This window comes from Peromyscus californicus, unplaced genomic scaffold, assembly GCF_007827085.1.
Source record: "Peromyscus californicus insignis strain IS unplaced genomic scaffold, ASM782708v3 Scaffold_5__1_contigs__length_169319896, whole genome shotgun sequence".
NCBI classification, from domain to species: domain Eukaryota; kingdom Metazoa; phylum Chordata; class Mammalia; order Rodentia; family Cricetidae; genus Peromyscus; species Peromyscus californicus.
This window is the reverse complement of record NW_026294573.1, coordinates 134320330-134340634: the sequence shown is the minus strand read 5'-3', so window position 1 is coordinate 134340634 and position 20305 is coordinate 134320330. Positions and strand designations below refer to the sequence as shown.

At 38.2% G+C, this 20305-nt stretch overlaps 1 pseudogene; it reads left to right on the top strand.

Annotated features, from left to right (window-relative positions):
* The first annotated feature begins 15234 nt into the window (after positions 1-15234).
* Positions 15235-15582, top strand: LOC128097712 (non-histone chromosomal protein HMG-17-like; annotated as a pseudogene).
* Positions 15583-20305: the final 4723 nt, after the last annotated feature.

The window sequence follows — 20305 nt, the reverse complement described above, 5'->3', positions numbered from 1 at the left end:
TATTGGAGTAACTTGGGAGACTGATCTTACTTTAACTAGGCAAAGTAGGGCAATCAACCCAAAAGAGTCCACAGTGTGAGCAGTGTCTTGGCAGCAGGTAAAGTATGGAAGCCATGTAGTTCATTGGAAAGTGGAAACATTTTAAATGCCACATTCTACAGAGGACCATCTATCTATTAGGTATATCTGAATAGACAAACTTTGTTTCTGGTTAGTTGTTTTAGGCTTAACTATGAAAACATGAACATGGGGCTAAGTAAGGCTCATTCTTGTAATTAATTCATTAGTGTTACTATTCTGACCTGCTCCTTGAAACCCTGCCCCTTGGGACCACCCTGTGTCCTGATGTAAAGGAAAAACTCCTCCCCTTCCTCTCTTTTATTCTACTCTCTCTCTCACCATTCCCATGAGGTGTACACTCAACAGCCTCCTCTCTTCTTCCCCTGTCTCTCTTCTGCCCCTCTTTCCTATCTTCTCTTTGTCTCTCTATTATAATAAACCATTTTTGCATGGATACAGCATCTGGGTTGTGAGTGTCCACCTGCCACCCTGCTGCCATGACTGTATGGCATGAGTCACCCACTAGCCCACCACAGCATCTGCCTAGCATGTCAGCATGCTTTCCAGCACATGCAGGATACCCTTGGTGTCCCCCATGCATAATTCAGAACATTGGCAACCAACATTGCCAGGCAATCCCAATGCCTTGTCCTGCTCCATGGCAGTCTGACAAACTCTGGGAGCCTGTACCACCTGTCATTTTTCTAGCTGGAGGACTATGGGGCAACTCTTCACCCTACCAAATTTGTATGATTTCTTCCTTCCCTTCTGGCCACTTTCCTACAAGTGAGAATTTGTCTCATTTTGCTTGCTAGTACCACATGTCTTTTGTGCTCTTAACCACTCATCCCCTATGCCTATGTGATGGCATATGGAGATAGCCTGTGCCCACTAAATTCTGGTGCCCATAGACTTTGTTACAATGATCCATTGACTATTATTATTGCACCATTATTGTTGGCCCACACTGACCATCTAGAATGCTGGAGGTCAGTCTGTTGGGCCTTATACCTCATTGTGGAAAAATGTGCCTACCCAATATCAACTCTCTCATCATTGCCTACCTGATGCTCTTTCAGTCTCTGCTAAGCAATTATATCATCACTTGTCACCAGGTTCCTTTCTGCAACATGTTACATTGCCCACCAAGAAAAGCTTGCTCTCTTTGCCTGTCCTTTGCCTTTAATTCCTCTCCTTGTCTGTAATTCTACCTCTTAAATCTTTTCTCTCTGCTACTTATGTCTGTTGCCAGGACCTCCTGTACTACCCATGGTACTTTGATGCACAGTCCTGAGCTTTGCCCCACCAGCTGCTCCACCACCTTTCAGAGCTAAGCCCATTCCTCTCCTTCCAGTAGCCTGTGAACTAGCCCCAGAAATGTATTTCTTCCACTGTTGCTGCCATTGCTACTCATGCTGTTGGGTCAAGCCAGGTGGAGCATAGAGCTCCATTCTCACCATAGATGATCACATCATTCCACAGCCTGGGGGGCTCCCTCATTCACACCTGGCTTAACTGCTACTCTGTTTCTCTGAGCACTAATTCATTAACAATAAAACTTTCTTAAAAAAACTTTTCTCAGTTTTTCTTTCACAAAGTCTATTTCCTATGTGCAAATGGAAATGTATGATTGATATGGCCATCTATACTGCTTTCAGACTGGCTTTTAAATACTTCACTTCATATGTTTCTTATCTGCTCTGTTTATTGTGGGGAAAATATTCACATGAACATGTGGTCAGGTGCCATATTTGATATAGGCAGTCACCTGGTCAGGCAGTGACATCTTAAATAAGGGCAATAACGTGGTCAGGCTGCCATCTTAAGGTCAAAATGGACAGGTCATATGACCATCTTTACTCACCACCATCTTTACTAAGGGCACCAGGAATTCACTTCCTGACTCAAGTTATGGGCCGGGTGCCTGGCACTGGAACTGTCTGGCTGGGATGGAGGTCTGGTTGTAGCCTGGTATTCATTTCTATGGTGACACTGGTGTGGGTGGGAAAGCCATCCAAGTGGGGTGGAGGTTCAGTTGCGGCCTGGCATTTATTTCTCCAGGGTTGCTAATGTGGATGGGGCCTGGAGATATATGAACTCCCCTCTGGGGCATCAGCAGAACTACATGCAGGTGGTATTGTTATATTAAGATTTTAAAGTTCAAATTTTAACATTAATATAATTCTGATACACTTTAGGTCACAAGCTCATTATTTTAAATTTTCCTTGTTTACCCATTACGTGCTTTTCTATGATTTGGATTTCAGTAATGATTGATAATTTAATTTATCTAAAATTTTTATTTTTCCTCACTTGTCTATGCCTACAGATGGTATTTTCTCTCTCTCTCTCTCCTGGTATTGGGACTCCTGCTGTTCCCAATTACTAAGACCATGGGCCAAGAGGCTCCAAATAAATTCATACAATTTTAACTCTTTTCATAAAATTTTAACTCTTGTCTCTAGTCTATATATTTCAGCAGGCTGGCAGAAACATTGAAGCAGCAGTTGTTGACCACAACCTTCAGTGCTTTCCCTGATACAGATGCCAGCAGAGACTCCTGTCTATATGATGTGGAGAAGTTCAGCCAAACGTAAGTGTTCCTTGCCTCTATGGCTAGGTGAGATGACTACATGCCTGGGTTCCCTTCTTACCTTTAATTAGCCAGAGTTCTGACCACCTGTGTCCTGTTTCAGCTTGAAGCAGCTATGGAGAATGTGTCATCCTGTGCTCCCTGTTCCCAGGACAGGCTAGAGGGTTTGCTGGAAACTCTGACATAGGGGATAAATTGGCTATCTAATGCCCATTGACATATCAGGAAACTAGACCCAATGTTGTCAAATGATATTTATTAATTAAAATGGTTCTGCAATAAGATAAGATACTTGGCCTTCTTTATGCAGAACAAAAGAGGTATTATATAACCTTGAGAAACTATTATTTCTATATAAATCTGGATGGAGTTTCTGGTATACCAAGAGGGTTCTTTCCTTTTTTTCAGAGGGTCATTTTATTAGAGTTGGGCTGCATCCTGACTCACAAGCCCCCTTTCTCCTGTTCCCATTTGGCCTTGGGATCTTTCCCCTGTCACTCTTCTTTGCCTTCTCAAAAGACAGCTTAAGAAACAATTATTTCTGCCTAAGTCATTCAGGATTATAATCTGGCTGTACTCAGAGATCATCCCTCTCTGTCCTTGCTAACTTCATTAAGCTGTAACTAACTGGGAAACCTGTATATTCATATTTAAGTCATAGATATGCTCTCAAAGTTATAAATACATCTATCAGATTTTGTTCCCCCAGTCCTCAAACACCTGTAGAGATCTGTAGCTAGAGTTTTCCTGCCTGGCCCACAGTCAGGACAAATCTCTCTCACCTGCCAGTGCCACAGCTGCTCAAACCTGACCAAGTAAACACAGAGACTTATATTGGTTACAAACTGTATGGCCATGGCAGGCTTCTTGCTAACTGTTCTTACAGCTTAAATTAATCCATTTCCATTCATCTATACCTTGCACATGGCTCGTGGCTTACTGGCATCTTCACATACTGTTTGTCATTGTGGCAGCTGGCAGTGTCTCTCTGATTCAGCCTTCCACTTCCCAGCTTTATTCTCCTCCTTGTCCCGCCTATACTTCCTGCCTAGCCAATGGCCAATCAGTGTTTTATTTATTGACTAATCAGCAACACATTTGCCATACAGAACATCCCACAACACTTCCCCCATTTTTTTTCCAAAAAGGAAGGTTTTAACCTTAACAAAGTAAAATTACATATAATTTGGGAATTTGGGCGTAGCTTCTCTTACTACTTAATGCTGGAGGGGGGCGCTGTATCTTATGGGGATACAAAGAAAATTTTAGAATTATGGAATAGTCCATGAGGGTGTATTGTCTGAGCCAGTTGCCTTCAAATCGTTCTGGATGTTGGATGTTTGGTCCCCAACGTGACAAGAATCCATTAAAAACCGCTTGGCTTGGCTTGGTTTGGCGGCAGGTCCAGTTTCCGGCCTGGGCAGCCCGGCTGCCTAGCTCGGGCCCAGGCCTGACTGACCCGCAGCTGGAGCTACTTGCAACTACTACAAACAACTCAGGCCTGCCAAATAGGGCCCCTGCCTGTAAAGCCAAGGCTTGACTCGGCTCAAGCGGCTACGCTTTCTTTCTCTCTCTCTCTCTCTCTCTTTCTCTCTGGATTCACACCTCGAACACCAGGTGGCTGTTTTGAAATTCCCTGGAATTCTACTGTTCTACCCAGACTTGGTAAGTCAATTAACATATCTAAAACATATTTAAAAGAGAATTTTTTTCTACATTAAAAGAAAAAAAATGGGCTTGGAAGAAAATTGGGCTTTGTTTGAAATTTTAGGCACTCTGACAATGGAACAACTATATGAAAAGATTAATATTGATCGACTTATTCAGTTTATTACTTTTCTTATCCTCATTTTACTATTTAAAAAGATAGTCAACTTAAGTGCCAGGTTAACAGTCTTAGAAAAACTTGTTAAACCAGTAAAGATGAATTATAGAGAAATTCAAATTCGGACAGAAGAAATAAATAGTGAAGTTGTTTCAAAATTGAATCATAAGGTTACAGAAAGAAAGCCAGTTTTCACACAATCACCCTTAATTTATCTGGTAGCCGTACAGCAGCTACCTGATGAAGAGAATGAACAAAATACTTGGGCTCCAGTTAAAATGTTAGACTTACGAAGATTTAAGGAGGCAATAGCATCTTATGGCATGCACTCCCCATATGTAAGGCAAATGTTAAACACCTGGTCTTGTAATAGGATTATGCCAAAGGACTGGCGGGAATTGGCACAGGCTGTTCTTGAACCCAGACAAAATCTCCAGTGGAAAATGTGGTTCAATAATGAGGCTAAAAATATAGAAAAACAATGGAGGGATAGCGGAACACAAATCTGCCAGGATCAGCTTATTGGAGAAGGCCAATATGCTTCAGTAGAAACACAATGTTTATATGATGTCCAAACCCTAGTTCTATGTCAAACGGCAGCTTTGAATGCATGGGACAGAGTTGAAGAACCAGGAAAAAAAAACTGAGTCATGTACAAAGGTTATACAGGGCCCAAAAGAATCTTTCACAGATTTCTTACAAAGATTGACTTCAGCAGTACAGAAAATGGTCCCGAATTCAGAGGCTAGTCAGATAATAATCGAATCTTTGGCCTTTGAGAATGCAAATGCAGCATGCAAAAGAATAATCAGGCCATTAAAGGCAAGATCTACACCTTTGGAAGATTGGATTAGAGATACAGTTAATGTTGAGGCTTATGACCATGATGATATGTGGGTAGGAAAAGCAATTTCAAAAGGTTTGAGCAATGTTAGATGTTTTGGATGTGGAAAGCAAGGACATTTGAAAAGGGATTGTAAACAGGTCATTCCTAGAAATAATGTTTCTTCAAGGAACACTGGCAACAGAATGCCCCTTCCTTCTGGAGTATGCAGAAGGTGTGGTAAGGGAAAACACTGGACCAACGAATGTAGATCAACAAGGGACAGACAGGGTTATCCTCTGCCTCGAGCTTCGGGAAACTCCCAGAGGGGCCTCAGGCAGGCCCCCACAGTAAATCCAGTTCAAACCTTTCCTGCAGTTGTAGAGGAAACCCCTACTCAAAGCAATTAAATAACCAAATGTCTATTGGAATAAATCATGTTAGTCGAGATGATGAAACAAAGAAAATAGGAAATTCAGGAAAAAACATAAAGAAAATTTTTTGGCAAACTTCTATTAATGAACAAAGACCAAAACTAACAATAAAGACAAATGGTGTTTTGTTGTCTGGTCTGGTAGACACAGGTGCTGACATTACCATAATTGCACCAGAATTTTGGCATCCAACTTGGCCTCTTCAGGAGGTAAATGTTCAACTGTTAGGAATAGGGACATTATCTCAAGTGAAACAAAGTGCAAGATGGCTTGAATGTATAGGTCCAGAAGGACAGAAAGGAAAATTAAAACCATATATGGCTAACATAGCTATGAACCTGTGGGGTCGAGACTTGTTACAACAATGGAATACTCAGATTAATATCCCTCCAATCTCAGAAACAAATCATAAATTAGTACATGTTTCTGAGAGAAATATTAAAAGATATTATTCTAATGAGTGCTCACCAGCCATCCATGTCATACAAGAACAGGGCACAACAACTGATAATTTTCCAAAAACACTAACAGCTCTACCTTTAAAATGGTCAACAGACAAGCCTGTATGGGTTCAGCAATGGCCTTTAACAACAAAGAAACTCCAGGCTTTACAAGAGCTGGTGGAAGAACAGTTAAATGCTCATCATATTGAAGAATCAACCAGCCCTTGGAATTCTCCTGTATTTGTTATTAAAAAAAATCTGGTAAATGGAGAATGGTAACAGACCTTAGAGCAATTAACAAAGTAATTCAGCCAATGGGCTCTCTACAATCTGGAATTCCTTTGCCTACTCTGTTACCAAAAGGATGGCGTCTCATAGTTATTGATTTAAAAGACTGTTTCTTTTCAATACTCTTACAAGAAAAAGACAGAGAAAGATTTGCTTTCATAGTGCCTACTTATAATAATTCTTAACCGGTTAAAAGATTTCAATGGAGGGTTCTCCCAAAAGGAATATTGAATAGCCCAACTTTGTGCCAATATTTTGTACAACACCCATTAGAAGTGGTATGTAAAAAATTTCCTAAATCTATAATTTATCATTATATGGATGATATTTTATTAGCTGACTCAAATGCAGATACTTTAGAAAGAATGTTTGAAGAAGTAAAGAAAATTTTGCCTTGCTGGGGATTACAAATTGCTCCAGAAAAGATACAAAGAGGAGATTCTATTAATTATTTAGGATATAAAATAGAACTTCAAAAAATTAGACCTCAAAAGGTGCAAATTAGGAGAGATCGACTACAGACTCTTAATGACTTTCAAAGATTATTTGGAGACATTTCTCATCTAAGAACTATTGTTGGGGTAAAAAATGATGAACTGAATAATTTGTTTAAAACCTTAGAAGGTGATAAGGACTTGAATAGTCCAAGAGAATTATCATCTGAAGCTGAGAAAGAATTGGCCTTGGTAGAAAAGAAAGTACATGAAGGGCATGTAGATCGTATTGATCCAAAGCTGGATTGCATTTTGGTTATTTTACCTTCTAGGCATTCCCCAACAGGAATATTAATGCAAAGGGAAGATATTATATTGGAATGGATATTTTTACCAAATAAACCAAATAAAAAATTAAAAACTTATGTGGAAAAAATCTCTGACTTGATTTGGAAAGGAAAATTGAGACTTCGTCAATTAGCAGGAATAGACCCAGCAGAAATTGTCATACCTTTAACTAAGGAGGACATTGAAAAATTATGGATAGAAAATGAAGCTTGGCAAAAAGCTTGCAGTAATTTTTTGGGAGAAATTAACAGCAAATATCCCAAAAGCAATAGAATTGATTTTATAAAGAGAGCTCATTGGATCTTAACTCTAATTGTGAGGAAAAAACCCATATCTGGAGTTCATACATTTTATACAGATGCCAACAAACAAGGAAAGGCAGGTTACAAATCAGAAAATTTAAGTAAAGTGGTTCAAAGTCCTTATAATTCAGTTCAAAAATCAGAATTGTATGCTATTCTGTTGGTATTAATGAATTTTTCAGAACCTCTCAATATAGTAACTGACTCTCAGTATGCTGAAAGAGTGGTATTACATATTGAGACTGCAGAATTTATCCACGATGCTTCAGAATTAACTTCATTATTTATTCAATTACAAGATACAATCAGAAAAAGGAGTCATCCTTTATATATAACTCACATCTGATCCCATACTGGTCTGCCAGGCCCTCTAGCACAAGGCAATGATGAGATTGATAAATTATTGATAGGAAATGTGCTGGAGGCCTCAGAATTTCATCAAAAACATGATGTAAATAGTAAAGGTTTAAAGAAGGATTTTTCCATAACCTGGCAACAAGCCAAAGAAATAGTAAAGAAATGTCCTACTTGTTCCTTCTACAATCAAACACCATTCATTACCAGCAGAATGTAACCCAAAGGGTACTCAGAGGAATGAAATCTGGCAGATGGACGTGTTTCACTTTGCAGAATTTGGAAAATTGAAATATGTACACCACACTATTGATACTTATTCAGGATTTCAATGGGCAACAGCTTTGAGTTCTGAAAAAGCTGATTCTGTAATCACTCATTTGCTAGAAGTTATGGTCATTATGGGTATACCTGCACAAATCAAAACTGATAATGCTCCATCATATGTCTCTGTTAAAATGAAACAGTTTTTTGCTTATTATAATATAAACCATGTTACAGGTATACCACATAATCCTACAGGTCAAGCAGTTATAGAAAGATCAAACAGAACTCTAAAGGATATGCTAAATAAACAAAAAGGAGTAACAAAAACCCCCAGAAATAGACTACATAATGCTCTATTAACTTTGAATTTTCTCAATGCCAATGAGAAAGGAACAACAGCTGCAGAGAGACATTGGATAATAGAAAAAACTACAGAATTAAATCAACCTATATACTTTAAGGATGTGCTGACCTCAGAATGGAAACCAGGATATGTGTTACATTGGGGACGAGGTTCTGCTTTTATTTCTACAGGAGAAGATAAGCTGTGGGTACCATCAAAATTGATAAAGGTTCGATTTGAACAAGAGAGACCTCTTAATTAGAGGAGGTGATAGTTCATCAACTATCGTAAACATCCAATTTAAACTAACTTACACCAGTAACACATGCCTTTTCATTTAATCAGATAACTTGTCAAAAAGGAACATCCCCAAAAAATCTTGGGGAAAGGTTTTTGTTTTTGTCTTTTAGGAGAATGAAGGTTAAGGAATTTGAAGAACACTGGACAAATGACAAACTGAAGAAAAGGGACAAATCGTCTATCCTAAGAAACAGAGTGAAATGGCGTATGGTTATGTTATCTAAAAATTTTTTTGTCTTCCTAAATGTTTATTTCTGTTTTTCTTTAAAGATTTAACACTATTGGTCTTCTAATAGTCCCAGTTCAATTAAAATTTAAAGCTGACTTTGGAGTTGGAGAATGGCTCTCTCCTTCTTTAAAATCAAGCATGTTGTTAAAAGGAAAATGCAAACTCCCTGTATCATGCCAGAAGAAAAGAGCCATCTTCTGCTATGGGACAGGAGAAAAGCCAAATTAATTAAGGGACTACTCTGTTACTAATCTCAACTCTTTGATTCTATTCTGATTCTTTAAACTTTTCTTAAAGTATAAATTTTATATCAAAATTTACAAGATTAATATATATAGATATATATACATTTTAAACTTTGTTAAGATATAAATGGTCAATTCTAAAAAGTTGCATATATAGTCTTTGTGTTCAAGTCTCATCAGTTTTCTGCAGGAAATCACGGTCAGGCCTAACATCAACTGAAGTCTCCAGGAAGAAGATGGGGCCCCACAACAACAACAATTCCACGTGGACAATAATAATATCACTAAGCTGACAAACATCATCTACAGATCAGCTTTGAACTACAAGGTGCTCAGAGCAATTTTGAGATGACTAGCTGAGATGATCCAGTCTCAAAGACTACTTGAATAAGGACTTGAGATGAACCCTGAACTTTGGCATTATACACAGACTGGATAACGAAGGATATAGTTACCTTTCCTAGAATTTGACAATTAACCTAAAATTTTTCTTTTCAGGATAAAGATACCTTTGCCCATACCCAGCAGGAAGCAATTTCAAGAATACAACGCCCACATTCCAAAAGAGGTGGTGTGGGACGGGTGGTTTTTTTTTATCTTTTAATGGGTTTTGGGTCTGGGATAATTTTCATTGATTAGGGGGGTTGGTTACAAGTTGTTGTCAAGGTTTAGGAAAAAGGCTAAGCAAAGGAGATTAGATTTAAGGTTCTTGTTTAAAAAAAAGAGAAAGAAAGAAGAAGAAAAAGACAATTACTAGTTTTAAATACTTTATATTGGATTGGATTGTTTTATATTGTATACAAATTATATATATTGAAATTGATATTGTTAGAAATGCTTTATGTATATTTCTAATTGCACCATTCATTTAACAATGTAATGCAAATTTCTGATCCTTGAATATTATTATTACCAACTATTAGGATATAAAGAAATGATGGTTAGTACTTAGACATTACAATAGAACTTGTAGTCATATTAGATATGTTTTAAAAATTGAGCAGATATATTTTAGACAGGTCATCTTCAAACCCTTCAGAGATCTACAGAATATGGCACTTAAAATGTTTTAATAACTTAGAACATTTTTCTTTTTTGAGACATGTTGGCTCCTGGCAGTACCAATCTACTTCAGAGAAAATATGGGCATTGAAGAAACTGCATATGGAGTTAACTTTCATTGTGGCAAAAGTTAGCCACTGGACAACAAAGTATCCTCGAATCAACAGGACAAAATGGACAGACAGGACATGAAACAAATGACTACTGATTCTTGCCAAAACAAGTGTGGTTATGGCTTTATCAAAAGGCATCTTCTGAGGCCAGGACAATATGGCACCATCCCTAAAGTGGCCTTCACAATTCGGAAAAGGTACAGTGCCCTTTTCTTCGAAGGCAGTTGAACAGGCAGTGGGCCGATGGCTTCTGATGTGCAATGGAACAGCAGCTGAAACAGTTATTCTTGAAGAGTAACTAAGCTCACGCCTCTCAATAGTAGACTGGCATTTGATAGAGGGATGTGGAGAAGAACGGGATGCTGAGATGAAGCCATATATACACAGCCAAGAAGAATGGATAGCTGAATTAAAAAAAACTATCAACAATTTCCAGAATTTAAAATCCTGAATCATGACATGACACTAGTGGAATTCAGGTGTTTCTGGTACATGGACTGCTCTCACCCAATGTGAGGTTGAACTGTTGACCTTGTGTACATCCTACTTCACAAATGAGTCTGTCAAATATGCTAAGCCTATAGGCTGAAGATGATGCCCCAACACTGCGGAGAAACCTCAGATGATTGTCCAGGCAGCTGGCTGTTTCTGTCAACTCACAATTTTTTGGAAGTTGCTTGCATATACTTCCCGTTTTTATTTTTGTTAGCTAATATTATTTCCTTCTTGGGTCTCTGAGGGAGTTGAAGATTAGTTAGTTATAGTTGAAGGTTAGTTAGTTATAGTTGAATATTAATTAGGATAGAAAGTGAATTAGATACATTTTGGACTTACCAAAATAGGATAGATAATGAAATTATTTTCTCTGAATTTGTCAAATATAAATGGACTAGACATTGTTTAGGTATTTATTACTTGTATATATTGTATATAGTTATTGTACTTTTGTATATAGTTTTTCTTTTGTTAGTTATAATGTTTTTCTTTTTATTAAAATAGAAAAGGGGAAATATGGTGATATTTTATTTGTATTAAAATGTTATTTGTAGGTTAATAAATAAAGTTGCCTGGGGGTCAGAGCTATTAGCAAGCCATAGGAAAGCAGGGCAGTGGTGGTGTACTCTTGTAATCTCAACACTTGATAGGCAGAGCTGGGTAAGTCTCTGTGTTCAGGGATACAGTCATTATTGGATACACATGCCTTTAATCAATACCAATCATGGAAAACCTGGAGGCCTATACAGACAGGCCGTGAGGAGGCAGTCATGTGGTTGGGTTTACAACCAATGAGAAAGCAGAACAGGAACTCTATATAAAGACTTTAACACAGGGGTAGCTCTGGTTCGGAGAGGTAGGACCACCGCAGGAGGAAGGGTAAGGTTTTAGCTCTTAGCTCTGACCTCTTGGCTTTCTTCTTTGCATTTGTTCTGTGTTTCTTATTTAATAAGAAGATTGGTTACATCTACAGAGATCTGAGAATATGACATTTAATATAAAAGCTTTTTATGATAAAGAAACATGTCAGCCCCTGTCAACGTCCTGTATCTCCTCCAAAAAGATGGATGGCAACAGAAGAACTTCCACTCAGCTGCTCATGGTAAGCCTGGCCATGTAGCAAAAAACTGAGATTTTGTCCAGCTTAGGAATAAATAGAACAGTGGAGAACTGAATGCCTCATATTGCAAAGTCAAGGTGTGTCAGTCTCCCCAAATTTCTACTCCATAAAAAAAAATCTGTCAGATCTTCTGGACCTATCATCTGAACAAGTGCTGACTTTGGGGCTTCTTCCCCTGCAATGACCATGGAAAGACTTTGAATTGTTTCCTAGGTAGCTGGAAAGTTGTCTCACTTCTTCTCAAATTTATCTTTCTCAGATCTGATAATGTTTGATGACTAGGGTATCAGGTTAGCAGCCCCAATCTTAAGAATATATATATTCCACAATTCTCCAATTACAGACAGATATGCCTCATTTATAGACTATACAGTTATACAAAGAAATAGTTTTTAAAAATAAAGTCTTTAAAGAGACAGTAAAGGTAGTATAAAAAATAAGCCATGTAAAAATGGATATTACACAGAGAATCTGGATTGTGTTGTCTTTGGGATTTTTAACTGCAGAAAAACATTTGATTATAAAAGCTGTTGAGTTATGCCAAAATGTATATTTTAAAGGAACCTTCTCTTCAAAATTTGGATGTAAGGATGTGTTGCTTTGGAAAGGAGACTCTGCTTTTGTTCCCACAGAAAGCCAAAGGCTATGGATTTGTTCCAGATTAAGATACATCAGGTTTGACCATCCAAGACCCCCTGAAAGGTCTCCAATGACACCATGGCCCAGATGATCCAACATCCAGAATGGTTTCAAGGCAACTGGCTCAGACGATACACCCTCATGGATTATTCCATAATCCTAAAATTTTCTTTGTGTCCCCATAAGATGCAGCACCCCCCTCCAGGAGGAAGTAGTAAGAGAAGCTACGCCCAAATTCCCAAATTATATGTAATTTTACTTTGTTAAGCTTAAAACCTTCCTTTTTGAAAAAAAAAAGAAAAGGGAAAGTGTTGTGGGATGGTCTGTATGGCAAATATGTTGCTGATTGGTCAATAAATAAATCACTGATTGGCCATTGGCTAGGCAGGAAGTATAGGCGGGACAAGGAGGAGAATATAGCTGGGAAGTGGAAGGCTGAGTCAGAGACACTGCCAGCCGCCACGATGAGAAACAGCATGTGAAGATGCCAGTAAGCCACAAGCCATGTGGCAAGGTATAGATTAATAGAAATGGATTAATTTAAACTGTAAGAAGTTAGCAAGAAGCCTGCCACGGCCATACAGTTTGTAACCAATATAAGTCTCTGTGTTTACTTGGTCGGGTCTGAGCGGCCATGGGACTGGTGGGTGATAGAGATTTGTCCTGACTGTGGGCCAGGCAGGAAAACTCTACCTACAATAGACTTCATGGTACAGGATAGACTGGTTTCAGACATAACTCCAGAGGTTCAAAATTTTAGTAATGATAAATGCAGCTTTGGTAAACTTATAGAACATTGACTACAAAGATTCCTTAAGAGTCCTTAAATGGATTTTTAAACATTTGCTATGATGTAAATCCATTCCAGATACCAGAGGTATCTTACAGATACCTCTAGACTACTGGAAAAAGTTTTGCTACTGCATCAAGAAATCTGGTTTGATGAAAACTAACATTCTCCTGAGCCCATTTCTAACCACATATTTTTCGAGCACATTGTGCAGATTCATTGTTTCCACCTGACCTCCAGAGAAATAGAAGATACCATGGGTTCTATATTTCTGATTTGGCATGCCATTTCACCCCTAAGCTCCTGAAACACTATTGCTGCAGCCTGCCTCCTCAGCTCCTTCAAGGAATGTTCCTGAGATCTTCTGCTGTGTATGACTCCTGGTTTCCCCCTCCCCAATTTACCCTTTATCAACTTGAAGTAGTCTCTGGAACTAAGTCAACCTCTTTTTATAATAATCAAAATGGAGGAATGTGGATTCCCACCATGGGGAATGGTGGGAATGGATGACCCACCCCTTGTAATCACATCTCTTGGGGTTACCCTTTCTCCTGATGTAAAGGACAAACTTCTCCCATTCCACTCTTCTCTCCCTCTCTCTCTCTTTCTCTCTCTCTCTCTCTCTCTCTCTCTCTCTCTCTCTCCTCCCATGAGGTTTGTACCCCTCAATCCCCCTCCCTCCCTCTTTCTCCCTCTTTCCTATTTTCTCTTCATCTGTCTATTATAATAAACTATTTCCACGCAGATGCAGTGTCTGGGTTGTGAATGTCCACCCACTGCCCTGCTGTCATGTCTGCATGGCATAGGTCATTCACCAGCCTGCCACTGCATCTGCCTAGCATACAAGCTTGTTTCCCTCACACACAGGATATCCTTGAGATCCCCTGTGCATAATTCATAACAATAAGTACTTAGCATGACTACATGTATAGTTCTGAACACATTAAAATTTTTGATAATTTATAAGGCTATTGACCATTAAATTGCATTTTTAAATTATCCTTAATAGTTTACAATAAGTTAGTAGCTGTCATAAGACTAGGACTTTATGTTCCATCTGTCTTAGTCTTTAAAATAATGATTTTTAATTGAAGTTCTTCTAGTATCAGAATAAACTTTTTGTCATAGATGCAATCCAGAGAGAAACTGACAACTGTAGAAGTAACCAACTGTCTTATTAAATAAGAAACACAGATCCAATACAGAGATAAAAGCCAAGAGGTCAGAGCAATAGCTAAGAGCTAAAAAACTTACCCTTCACTATCGCGCTTGTCCTACCTCTCCAAAAAAGACCTACTTCCTGTGTCTCTGTCTTTATAAAGACTTTCTGTTCTGCCTTCTCATTGGTTGTAAACCCAACCACATGACCTCCTAGTCACTGCCTGTCTGTACAGACCTCCAGGTCTTCTATGGTTGGTATTGAGATTAAAGGCATGTGTCTCCAATGCTGGCTGTATCCTTGAACACACAGAGATCTACCTAGCTCTGCCTACCAAGTTCTGGGATTACAGGTATGCACCACCACCACCCAGCTTTAGCTATGGCTTGCTAATAGCTCTGATCCCCGGGCAACTTTATTTATTAACATACAAATCACATTTCATTACAAATAAAATATCACTATATATAATCTCATGGCAGATGAGACTGATAAATGTACATGCCCAAATATATATTATTATATTATATAATATATAATCTCATGGCAGATGAGACTGATAATATATATGCCCCAAAGAAAGGCTGAAGGGGATACTAAAGGTGATAAAGCCAAGGTGAAGGACAAGCCACAGAGATCTGCAAGGTTGTCTGCTAAACCTGCTCCTCCAAAGCCAGAGCCCAAGCCTAAAAAGGCCCTTGCAAAGAAGGGAGAGAAGGTCCCCAGTGGAAGAATGGGAAGGCCGATACTGGGAAGGATGCAAATAATCCTGCAGAAAATGGAGACACCAAAACAGACCAGGCACAAAAAGCTGAAGGTGCTGGAGATGCCAAGTGAAATGTGTGCATTTTTGATAATTGTGTACTTCTGGTGACTGTACAGTTTGAAATACTATTTTTTATCAAGTTTTATAAAAATGCAGAATTTTCTTTTCCTTTTTTTTAAGCTCTGTTGTTAGCACACAGAACACTTCATTGTTTTGGGGGGGAAGGAACATGTGTCACAAATTAATATTTTAATTTATAAATATATATAATAATTTATAAATATATTAGTTATAATTAATAATATATGCTGTGGGATGTTCTGTATGGCAAATGTGTTGCTGATTAGTCAATAAATAAAACACTGATTGGCCATTGGCTAGGCAGAAAGTATAGGCAGGACAAGGAGGAGAATAAAGCTGGGAAGTGGAAGGCTGAGTTAGAGAGACACTGCCAGCTGCCACGATGGCAAACAGCATGTGAAGATGCCGGTAAGCCACGAGCCATGTGGCAAGGTATAGATGAATGGAAATGGATTAATTTAAGCTGTAAGAACAGTTAGCAAGAAGCCTGCCATGGCCATACAGTTTGTAACCAATATAAGTCTCTGTGTTTACTTGGTTAGGTCTGACGGCTGTGGGACTGGCGGGTGACAGAGATTTGTCCTGACTGTGGGCCAGGCAGGAAAACTCTAGCTACAAATATATCTTATAAATTTTGATATAAAATTCATACCTTAAGAAAAGTTTAAAGAATCAAAATAGAATCAAAGAATTGAGATTAGTAGCAATAGAATACTCCCTTCATTTTTTTGTTTTCTTCTGTCCCATATCAGAAGATTCTGGCATGATACAGAGATTTTGCATTTTCCTTTTAACAACATGCTTGGATTTAAAGAAGGAGAGAGCCATTCACCAATTCCAAAGCCAGCTTTAATTTTTAATTGAACTGGGTCTACCAAAAGATAATTTGTGTTAAGTGTCTTTAGAGAAGAGCAGAAACAAACATTTAGAAAGATTTATGAAATCTTATATGTGATCCACCAATAGGCCAATTTACTTTTTTTCTAGGGACATTTTTTTTTCTGGATGATTTGTCCTTTTTCCTCAGATGTCTCAATTGTCCAGTGTTCTTCAGATTCCTTAGCCTACATTCTCCTGAAATACAAAAACAAAAATCTTTCCCCAAGTCTAACTTTGTGGAGGTTCCATTTTGGCAAGTTATATCTGATTAAATGAAAAGACATGTATTACTGGTATAAGTTAGTTTAAATTGGAAATATCACCTCTTCTAATTAAGAGATATCTCTTGTTCAAATAGAATCTTTATCAATTTTGATGATATCCAGAGCTTATCTTCTCCTATAGAAACAAAAGCAAAACCTCATCCCCAATGTAACACATATCCTGGTTTCCATTTTTAGGTCAGCACATCCTTAAAGTATATAGGTTGATTTAATTCTGCAGTTTTTTCTATTATCCAATGTCTCTTTGCAGCTGTTGTTCCTTTCTCATTAGCATTGAGAAAATTCAAAGTTAATAGAGCATTATGTAATCTATTTCTGGGTTCTTTTGTTACTCCTTTCTGTTTATTTAGCATATCCTTTAGGGTTCTGTTTGATCTCTCAGTGACTACTTGGCCTGTAGGATTATGTGGTATATCTGTAACATGCTTTATATTGTAATAAGCAAAAAACTGTTTCATTTTACCAGTGACATATGCTGGAGCATTTTGAGGTTTAGTTTGTGCAGGTATAGCAATGGTGGACATAACTTCTAGCAAATGCATGATTACAGAATCAGCTTTTTCAGTACTCAAAGCAGTTGCCCATGGTGTACATATTTCAGTTTTCCAAATTCTACACAGTGAAACACATCAACCTGCCAGATTTCACTCCTCTAAGTACCCTTTGGGTTACATCCTGCTGGTAATGGAGTCTGATTGTAAAAGGAACAAGTAGGACGTTTCCTTGGCTTGTTGCTAGGTTATAGAAAAACCTTTTTTTAAAACCATTACTATTGGCATGATGTTTTTTATGATATTCTGAGGCCTCCAGCACATTTCCATCAATAATTTATCAATCTTATCATTACCTTGTGCTAGAGGGTCTGGCAGACTTGTATGGAATCAGGTGTGAGTTATATATAAGGGATGCTTCCTATTCCTGATTATATCTTGTAACTAAATAAATAGTGAAGTTAATTCTGACTCATCAGGGGGTAAATTCCACAGTCTCAATATGTAATACCACTCTTTCAGCATACTGAGAGTTAGTAACTATGTTGAGAGGTTCTGAAAAATCCATTAATACCAACAGAATAGCATACAATTACAATTTTTGAACTGAATTGTAAGGATTTTGAACCATTTTATTTAAATTTTCTGATTTGTAACCTGCCTTTCCTTGTTTTTTTGCAAGCTCCAGTTATGGGTGTTTCCCGTATGATGTGAGGCAAAATTCAATCAGCTCTCCTTATAAGTTCAATTCTATCACTTTTGGGATATTTGCTGTTAATCTCTTCCAAAAAATTTTGGAAAGCTCTTTGCCAAGGTTTACTTTCTGCCCATAATTTTTCAATATCCTCCTTAGTTAAAGGTATTACAATTTCTGCTGTGTCTATCCCTGCTAATTGATGAAGTCTCAATTTTCCTTTTAAGATCAAGTCAGAGATCTTTTTGACATAAGTTTTTAATTTTTTACTCTGTTTATTTGGTAGAAATATCCATTCCAATATAATATCTTTCCTCTGTATTAAAATTCCTGTAGAAGAATGCCTAGAGGGTAAAAATAACCAAAATGCAATCAAGCTTTGGGTACACACGATCCACAAGTCCTTCCTTTACTTTCTTTTCTATCAAGGCCAATTCATTCTCAGATTCAGCTGATAATTCTCTTGGACTATTTAAGTCCTTGTCACCTTCTAAGGTTTTGAACAAATTACTCAGTTCATCATTTTTTACCCCAGCAACATTTCATAGATGGTAAATGTCTCTGAATAATCTTTGAAAGTCATTAAGAGTCTGTAAATGATCTCTCCTAATTTGCACCTTTTGGGGTCTAATTTTTTGTAGACCTATTTTATATCCTCAATAATTAATAGAATCTACTCTTTGTATCTTTTTAGGAGCAATTTGTAATTCCCAACAACACAAAATTTTCTCTACTTCTGCAAACATTCTTTCTAAAGTATCTGCGGTTGAGTCAGCTAGTAAAATATCATCCATATAATGATAAATTTATAGATTTAGGAAACTTTTTATGTATTAATTCCAATGGCTGTTATACAAATATTGACACAGGATTGGGCTATTCAACATGCGCTGTGGGAGAACCATCCATTGATATCTCTCAACCGGTTGAAAATTATTATAAGTAGGCACTGTGAAGGCAAATCATTATCTGTATTTTTCTTGTAAGGGTATTGAAAAGAAATAGTTTTTTAAATTGATAACCATAAGAGACCATCCTTTAGGTAACAGAGTAGGCAAAGGAATTCCAGATTGCAGCCAATTGGTTGAATTACTTTGTTAATTTCTCTAAGGTCTGATACCATTTTCCATTTACCAGATTTTTTTTTAAATTTTATAATTTAATTTAATTTTACATATTAGCCATGGATTCCCTTGTTCTCCCTTGTCCCACTCCCCTCCCACCTTCCCCTGAGTCCACCCCCCATTCCCATCTCCTCCAGGGCAAAGATTTCCCTGAGGATTGATTTCAACTTGGTAGATTCAGTCCAGGCAGGTCCAGTCCCCTCCTCCCAGGTTGAGCCAAGTGTCCCTGTATAAGCCCTAGGTTCCAAACAGCCAGCTCATGCACTGAGGACAGGTCCCGGCCCCACTGCCTGGATGCCTCCCAAACAGATCAAGCTAATCAACTGTCTCACTTATCCAGAGAGCCTGATCCTTCCTGTTGGGGGCTCCTCAGCTGTTGGTTCATAGTTCATGTATTTCCATTGATTTGGCTATTTGTCCCTGTGCTTTTTCCAACCTTTGTCTCAACAATTCTTGTTCATACAAACCCTCCTTTTTCTCACCAATTGGACTCCTGGATCTCCACCTGGGGCCTGGCCTTGGATCTCTGCATCCGGTTCCCTCAGTCATTGGATGAGGTTTCTAGCACGACAATTAGGGTATTTGGCCATCTTATCACCAGAGTAGGTCAGTTCAGGTTGTCTCTCAACCATTGCCAGTGGGGAAATGCAAATCAAAACAACTCTGAGATACCACCTTATACATGTCAGAATGGCTAAGATCAAAAACACTGAAGACAGCTTATGCTGAAGAGGATGTGGAGCTAGGGCAACTCTCCTCCACTGCTGGTGGGAATGCAAGCTTGTACAACCACTTTGAAAATCAATATGGTGCTTTGTTAGAAAACTGGGAATCATTCTCCCCCAAGATCCAGCTATACCACTCTTGGGCATATACCCAAAGAATGCCCAATCATACCACAGGGGCACTTGCTCAGCTATGTTCATATCATCATTTTTTATAATAGCTAGAACCTGGAAGCAACCTAGATGCCCTTTAACTGAAGAATGGATAAATAAAATGTGATACATATGCACAATGGAGTACTACTCAGCAGAGAAAAACAATGACATCATGAGGTTTGCAGGCAAATGGATGGATCTAGAAAACATCATCCTGACTGAGGTAACCCAGACTCAGAAAGACAAACATGATATGTACTCACTCAAAGGAGGATACTAGATGTAAAACAAAGATGACTAGACTGCTACTCACAACTCCAGGGAGGCTACCTAGAAAACAGGACCCCAAGAAAGACACAAGGATCGTCCAATGACAGAGATATGGATGAGATCTACATGAACAACCTGGATGTGAGTGGGGGTAATGAAGGGCAAGGGT